Source organism: Crocodylus porosus, unplaced genomic scaffold (assembly GCF_001723895.1).
Source record: "Crocodylus porosus isolate Cpor-Errol unplaced genomic scaffold, CroPor_comp1, whole genome shotgun sequence".
In the NCBI taxonomy this organism is placed as follows: domain Eukaryota; kingdom Metazoa; phylum Chordata; order Crocodylia; family Crocodylidae; genus Crocodylus; species Crocodylus porosus.
This window is the reverse complement of record NW_017728928.1, coordinates 6,021,022-6,029,979: the sequence shown is the minus strand read 5'-3', so window position 1 is coordinate 6,029,979 and position 8,958 is coordinate 6,021,022.

Below are 8,958 nucleotides of genomic sequence, written 5' to 3'. Positions count from 1 at the left end.
TGTGTTTGAGGATTATATACAGAGATGATTGCATAATTGCTCAAAATAAAGTCTTGCTCTTGTATATTGTGTGGGGGAATGTGTGGGGTGTGGATGGGGTTGGACATGGTGAGTGTGTGGGGGGGGCGGGTTTATGGAGGGGGTTGTGAGGAGGTGTGGGGTTTGTGTGGGGTGTGCGTACAGTGGGTTGTGCATGGAGGGGGCCCTGCTACATGCCCCCCCATGGGGCACAGCCCCCACTGCCAGAGGCAGCAGCAGCAGGTGGCATGCCCTTGGGGTATGCATGGTCTGCAGCAGGCGGAGCCCCCCAGGAGTGCATGGCTCTGGCTGAGTCCCAGGAGCTGCATGTAGAAGCACAGCACCAGCCTGCCCCAAGGGCACACAGCTCCTGCCTGCAGTGCCAGGAGCCCCACATGTTGGCACGGAGCCAGTCCTGCCCGACCCAAAGGTGCATGGCTCCTGCAGCTCCCACCTGCAGTGCTGGGAGCCCCATGCGCTGGCACAGAGCCAGCCCGGCTTGGCCTGATGGCACACAGCTCCCAGATGGAGCACTGGGAGCAACACATGGTAGCACAGAGCCAGCCAAGCCCAATTGTGCATGGCTCCCTGCGGCTCCTGGCTGGAGTGCCAGAAGCCAGAGGGAGCTGTGTGCCACTGGGCTGGGCCAGCTCCATGCCTCCACGTGGGGCTCCCAGCTGGAGTGCTGGGAACCCCACGGAGGTGAAAGCATAGAGCTGGCCTGGCCTGGTGGTACACAACTTCTGAAAGCCTGCATGTCCGACTGTCTTTCAGAGAGGCAGCCATGGGACCGTAATAACTGTCTTTTAGAGGGGCCCCACAGGCCACATAGAATGGCTTGGCGGGCTGGATCTGGCCTGCAGGCTGTATTTTGCCCATCCCTGTCCTAAGCCCTGTCTGCTTAGTGAACAGCAGAAAAGATTACATGCAGCATAGAAGCACAGGTTTAGGTCTCCCCTTGTCTTTTATGAACCTCTTATCATGCCTCCCTCAGAAACATCCCCTGTGAAACTCATCAATTTTCCCTTGCTATCCAGGAATTTCTTCCAAAGTGGTAAAGGTACACAAAAGATGTAGTAAATACAATTATATAACCTTTTTTGGGATGATTTTCTGATTTTAACTGCAAACAAATTTGTTAATATTCTTCAAGTGTTTACTGGGTTGAGCTTCAACAAATACTTGTAAATGTTGAATATCAATCAGCATATTGCAATACTGGTATATATAATGGAATTTTTAAGTGTTAGTCATCATCTCTAGCATAATAACCCTCATCTCCCTCCATTTTCACCACACCTTTGATGGAGATAGCTTTAGAAACCTGAAAAGAAATTGCTGAAAACCAGAATAACCTGAGAGTCAAACAAATTGAATGTAAAGTTGTGTTACAAGTTCAGATATACTTACTTATATATCTGCACAGTGAATATTAAAGAAGTTAATATCCATTATTCACTCCAACATTTGCAAGTTCCGTCTGGGTTATCAGAGCAGTGTCCTATTTCTAGTACTTAAATCATATGACTAGAGATCTTTGTCTAGAAAATATGGTTTAATAAGATCAAATTCCTATAGGAATTACTTCCTCTATTAATTTATCTCTGTTTAAAGTCTTTGGCCTGTATCTCAGTAGTGCTGAGCACCCACAAATCCCACTGAATGCAGTGGGAACAGCAGCGTTACAAAAATCAGGCCATCAATTCCTTGAGGCTTTACTTTAGTTCTGTAACCTAGAAATATGCTCTGTGACAGAGGTAGTTATCACAGAGAGTTCCTCATGTGTCAGCGAAGAACACAGAAAATAGTCCATCACCCTAACGGCACCTAACACTTCTGGTATGTTGCTAAAGCTCAGGCGACAGGACTTCTACAAGCTAGCCGTGAGCTGTAACAACAACATTGCTACCTACTCCTTAGAGATTAAGCGTGTGCCAATACACAATTCATAATGCCATGAGTTATTAGCAAATTACTGTCTCCTATTTTGATTCCTTTCAATTAGAAAGTATTTGAAAGGGATTGCACATACAGCTGCACCAAACTCAGCATGTAATATTTGGTGCAATAAAAATGCTGACATTTTGCTGGTTTGAAGAAAACTTTCGCAGGTTCTCAAAGCCCGGTTTAAAGAACAAAACGGTTGCAAGCAAAACACACAAACTAGGGACGCATTTCAACCAAGGGGCCAATCCTGCATTCCCTATGCACCCCAAACTCTCATTTACTTAATGACATGCCACATCAGATGGCACATTTATATTTAGAGATACTCTAAGAAAACAGTGGTACCACAGAAGCCCAGGCACTTGCCTAGCTATAGCAAAAGCCTGTAATATAACTTGTACAACTGGAAATATGTGTTTTTAAGCTAACACTGAAGATGTGAGCTGAGCAAAATAAGCTTTAGAAGAGTTTTTGGTGAGGTACTGTGAATTATTGGTATATTTATCATTTGTGGCCTATGATTCATTGTACTGATTTTGTCCACCAGTGCTCCAATTACATTGCTAGGCTACAGACTGAAAGTCATTTTGCACAGTAAAACCAAGCCATTAAAATATGCTTTGTTAAGTACAATGAACTGAATTTTTTTAGCCTTATTCATAACTTAGATAATGTTTAAAAAAGAAAAGGCCCTTTTATGCTTTCTTTAGAAAAGTAAATACAATTAGATATTTTTATGACTTTAAAATAAATTCTAATAACTACTTGGCAGGTACTTCTAGAGCATCTTCAGTACTGTATCGGAGCACTGTTGAGTCTCCACGACTGCCATCTGGCACTTGGTAATGAATGTGCCCATTCAGACCATAAGGTCTCTTCTGAAATACACAGGAATTCCCTTCTCATGGGATTCCATCATCTTTCTAGAGTCACAGAAGTGCTGAGCACCACTAATTTTTACAAAAGGCAACAGACTTAGGTCTCTCTGAGAAAGCAGAACTTGTGCAAATATTCACAATAACACCAAAGTCAGGAAGGGTAGGAGGATAGGATAGTATGTGTATACATCCATCTGCATGATGCACCTTCCAAACTGCAGCAGAGGAAACTTAGGTTATACATTATAAAGAACTTCAGGAGGGATGTGGACAGCATGGAGACAGTCCAGAGGAGGGCTGCTCGCATGATCAGGGGGCAGCAGGGCAGGCTCTACGAGGAGAGGCTATGGGACCTGAACCTGTTCAGCCTCCGCAAGAGAAGGCTGAGAGGGGATTTGGTGGCTGTCTGTAAACTTACCAGGGGGACCAGCGGGGAACAGGAGAGGCCCTGTTCCCCTGAGCACTACCTGATGTAACTACGAATAATGGCCACAAATTGACTGAGAGTAGGTTCAGGCTAGACATCACTACTTTCCAGTCAGGGCGGCTAGGATCTAGAACCAACTTCCAAGGGAAGTGGTGCTTGCTCCTACCCTGGGGGTCTTCAAAAGGAGGCTAAATCATCATCTAGCCAGGGTCATATGATCCCAGCATTCATTCCTGCCCATGGCAGGGGGTCAGACTTGATGATCTGCTCAGGTCCCTTCCGACCCTATCGACTATGAAACTATGAACCTTCTGACTATGATGGTGGTCATGCTTTGAATGAGGCTACCTAGAGAAACTGTGGAAGCCCCATCCCTGGATATCTTCAAGAGCAGGTTAGACAGACACTTGGCTGGGATGGTTTAGTCAGGGATGATCCCGCCTTGAGCAGAAGGCTGAAGCAGATGACCTCACGAGGTCCCTTCCAGCCCTTCTTTCCTATGATCTGCACAAGGACACAGAGGTCAGGAGATTAATTTTAGGTACATGAGATATGCTAAAACTCCTCTGAAAAAATATAATGCAGTAATTACAGTGAGCTACCAAACTTATCTGTACTACAGTACATACTGATGGGAATTAACATACATCTGACAAGATGTTCTTATTAAAACTTCACAGCACATCACCTTGGTTTTAATACATGTTTAAAATTTAACTAATAACACAGAGTGAGAGGAAGAGTGCTTTAGAAGACAACTTTTAAGCAAAGCTAGGACCTCCCCATTTCCACAGCTCCTTGTGTGTGTAACACCTTAAGTGTGTGTTACTGGAGAGCACTGCCACCCAGCACACAGGAGAGCATGTTCTGAACTCCAATGTTATACTTAATGACAGGCTGCTTTTTTGAGATCCATGATCTTCATAGTCAAAGGGAAACATAGAAATCTTGGGATGCGTTTTATGGCAACACAACTTGCAAGAAAAGGGTTAAAATGAGGTCTCTTTTTATGGTTTTAATGGTCACAAAAATAATTTTTCTTTCAATTACAGACATTTGAACTTCAATAACACCATGCTGGTCATAGTAACTGGCATCCTACTGCCCCGGTCTCTGTGTAGCTGAGAGGTCACTCAGTTATAATGTGTTACCTTTTATTATTTGCATAATTCCAAGAACTACTCGGTGTGTCACCCTAACAATGACAGAATACCAGGAAAAGCTAGAAAAAGAAGTCCTTCATAAGTACATCAAATAAATTACAAGCAAATTTGTGATACAAAATGAGAAAGGCTGGGAAATTAGAATGGAAACAATTTCTTTCACTTATAATACAGAATGCACAACAACACAATGCCCCGTTACTTTTTTAATGTTCGTCTATGAATGTCCAATTATACAGGCAATTTGTTTTCTATGTTTTCATATTTTCCACATTATTGCGGTGTTACAAAAATACCAAGAACTGCATTCCAGACAGCCCTTTCCATGTGTATTTATTACTCAAGTGACATTAACAGTTCTAGGTGAGCTCTTCTGCCCAATTATTATAATTCTAGGTGGGGCAGGAATGGGGGAGACTGGTACTAGCTAAGTAAAGGGACTGGCGGGACATTTCAACTGGCTGGGAAAGGGGACTAAGATCTGGGAAAGGAAATGGGGGCATGGGGAGCCTAAGATCAGATGATGAGCCAAAGGATGATAGGGACTGGCTGGGCAAGGAGTCTGGGACTGAGAACCAGCGGGATAGTAGAAGACAGAAGAGATGGATCTCAGGAGCTGCCAGGATATATGAGAAGAAGTGAGACTATCTAGACCACTGATTCTAAACCAGGGTGCTGTGACACCCTGAAGTGCCTTGAGATCCTTGGGATGTCACTGTTAGGTGTCTGGTGTGCAAACATGATTCACAAGATAAATCCAGAGATTTCAGGTAGGAATACATAATGTTAAAAACCTACTGACCTGTTGTGATCCAAGTTCTATGCAAAGGAAAAATTACTCTGTTATTTTTCCATACTTGAAAAAAGTGTGAAAACTGAGAGTTGACAGTTTCTGAGGAGTGCCCGAAGTCTAAAAAGGTTGACAACCACTGATCTAGATAAAGAGGCTAGAGCCAGGGAAGCCAGAGAAGTACAGGGCACACTGAGATTGGATGAGGAGCTCTGACCGGGGTGGGGGGAGAGGAGCTGGTATTAAGAACCAGTTGAAACAGAGAGCATGGGATGCAAGCGGAGGCCAGGATGGAGGACCGAGATAAATGAAAAAGGAGACAGGAGATGAGCTGGAATGGCCTGGGTGGGAAGGCTGGTTTGAGAAGTCTGAATAACAGAAAATTGAGACTGGCTGGGAAGAAGAGAGAGGACTAGGGAACCAGGACGCATCAGAGGAGGCGGCGGCACAGGTCTGGGAAGAATGGATAGAAGACAAGGGTGTAAAGTAGATCTACACATTCCAACCAGGCTGATAACATGGTGGAACCAATAGGATGAAAAGTTTTTGTTTTCAGTTTCTACAACAAATAGAAAAGGTCCTTCACTCAGCTGTCTTCACACTATACAACCCTGATTCATGATCAGAGCGGGCCCATTATATGGACTAAACGAGGCAGATGACCTTGCAGAAAAAAATATTTGTTCATGTAATTAAAAATAGGGTTGTTGTGCATATACATCACCAAATAAGGATTGCACAAAAGAAAACACTTCTTGCGTTTCCCAATTTTTCAGTAATTGACTTCACAACTTCAGCAATGTTCTTTTACTACAGGTGTTTTATGTGTGATAGAGATTTAAGTTATACATGTCCAAAGGGAGAGAACAATAATAATTACTCAACACACTGTCTTAAAATTTTCTTTAGCTATCAGGAAGAAAGATCTTCCTAAGAACTATTTCAGCACAGGTTAAGTATATGGTTTATAAACCTCTCTTATGATTTGTTAAGGTACGATGAATAGATATAATATGCATAGATATTAAATTTACTGCAATTTTGAATAAAATCCTGGATTACCTAATCTGTATCAACAGCCTGTCTTGCATGCATATGAGCCCAGCCCCTGGCTTCTTTACTATTCATTCCATCCAGGAAGAATACAGACCAACTGCACAGGCTTCCTCAGCCTGCTGAAGGGTTTTTAAACCCAAAAGCTTGCTAAGAAAATGTTTTCCCAACTACTTAAGTTGGTCTAATAAAAAATATTAGATTCACCCAAAGAACCTTGTCTATGTCCTTAGACCAACGCAGCTACAACCTAAACCCCTGTAATCTATATTTTACAGTTCTGAGGAACAGAGAAAAGGAAAGAAGTTTCACTTCAATCCCCAATATCAACAGTCCTCAGTGTCAATACAGACAGACAGATAGACAGCTGCTAAAACAAATGAAAAAATTTCATCGAACAAGATCGTAAGTGCCAAGTTCTAGGCTGAAAAGAACTGTTACAGTTGTCTTATAAATTCCCATATACAAATCCCGCAAATGGTATGCTAACCATAGCTCAAGATCCTACACTGTTACCTTCAAGAGCAGACAAAATGCTGTGCTCATGCAGTGCCTCATCCCTTTCGGTGGGACACCACCTGGTATAACCCACACTCTACCCAAGGAAATTATGATGCAAAACTGAGGCCACCAGTGCTTTGAATTTCAACACTGAATATTAAGTGAAGCTTGCTAATAAGCGTAATTCTACCATATTACATTTAAAATGGGGACTCTGGCATGCTCAAAGAAAACCAGGTTTTTCTGGTACCGGGGTTGGGAATTTTACAAAACTTATGATCAATCAGCCATTTTTTGTTCTGTTTTTTGTTTTTTTCACCTAAGAACACACAGCAGGTTGGAGAGATTATTTAGAGATTTCCTTTGCAATATCTGAAATCCACATCCAGCATGCTAAGAAACAAAACTCGGTGTCCAGACTATGCACAATACAAAAGTTACCAACGTAAATGGAAATCTACATCCCTTTCTTCTTTGGAAAAATTATATAATCTGTTCTTCCCTAAGATTCGACACAAACTAACACAAACTATCAATATAAAAATCATTAGCAATGTTGAAAACCAGATTTTTTCTTTAAGCTCTTGCCCTGTTAACACCGAAAGTATTTATACTACAGGTAAAGATTGGAAGATAATTTATCGTGACAGCGTGCTGTTAACTTTTGCACTTCTAAATGAGCAACAGTATTAAACACTTTAGAATTTTGCTATTGACTAAGTTTGTTTTTGAAAGGGGAGTGGAGCTGTTAAAACACAGAGAAAAAGAAAGCCTCCATGTTTGCTTAACCTGAATTATAACCCCATTTATTAACCTCACATTCTCAGGTGAACTACAAACAATCCATTATACTTGCTTAAAAAAGCACAGCCTAAAAGATCCCTGTGCTAGATGTAGGTGCAACTCAGATACCGAGAATTGTGCGCCAGCTGCAGCTTTTTTTTTTTCACCATAACCCTGGGTGTCAGAGTGCCTTTTTCAGTGGTAGAACAGAGGTGCCATCTACACACACAGACTGGACTGTAATTGCTAAAAAGTTCCTTATTTAAAATGAGCTGGCTCTGAACCACAAGTTCTCTGACATGGAAAGTCTACCTGAAAAAATATGTTCAGTATGCTGTCTCTTCTTTTGCCCATGGCTTCATTATTTCTCCTAGCCTGGTTATGCCCGGTCCAAGCACACCCTTGATTCCTGAGGCAGCAGTTTGTGCACTTGCCTTCACCCATCAGGACCATGCTGCACCCTCCGCATCAAACCCCTACATGCATGTTTAGCATAACTGGCAATTGTTGCTCTACAAGAGCAAGAAAATCCAAGGGGTCAAAAAGGGGGAAGGCAGCAGACTGGCCAAGCCATGCAGGAGGCAGCTATTCATTTCTATTCCTTATGCCACCAAATATTTTTTTTATACACGCAGTAAGACGACAAAGGTTGCAGGCTCAGTGACTCTGAATTACCAACAAAGTAACAGATAAAGGATGGGTGACAGCGGACAACAGAAGTACAAAGGGACTGAGCAGCAATGCTTTCACATGCCTCACCAGTTCCTCTGGAAGATTTTGTCTGCCATCAGCTTTGATGCTGCTTCTCCGAGCAGCGCCCATCTGCCGTGTGCCAAATCCAACCTACTTCTGGTTCTGAAAACTGCTCTGAGGTCCCGGGCAATAACTATCGAGATATGGTAGCGTTACACCTCCACGTAGCAGACCGTGCGTTCGGCGGCTGTCCAACAAGCGCTTGGCAGGTGTCACCCACGTGCGTGGACACAGACACCGGGCATTTACGGAGAAGCCACGAATGCCCAGTGACAGAGACCTGTCAAGCCAACTCTTAGCAGTGCCCTGATCGCTGTGGGACGATGCCAGAAGCCGTGGCAGAGACATGTCGAGACAACTCTTAGCAGTGCCACCATATGGCAGTGCCCTGATCGCTGAGGGATGATGCAGCCCTCAACCTGTCACCACCCCTTGGACACCTCCTCTGCATATCCCCAGGTACGCCCGGACTGGGGGCAGCGCTGCCTTCTGTTACCCCATCCCCAGGGGCCCTCCCTGCTCCCTGGGCCACGTGCAGAGCTGGGGGGGCCCTGGGCAGTGGGCACCCCCCAAGGGGCACAGAGCTGCTCCCCACAGCCCTGCTGCTCTGTGCTCTGACACCAAGGTGGGCAGCGCCCCAAGCCC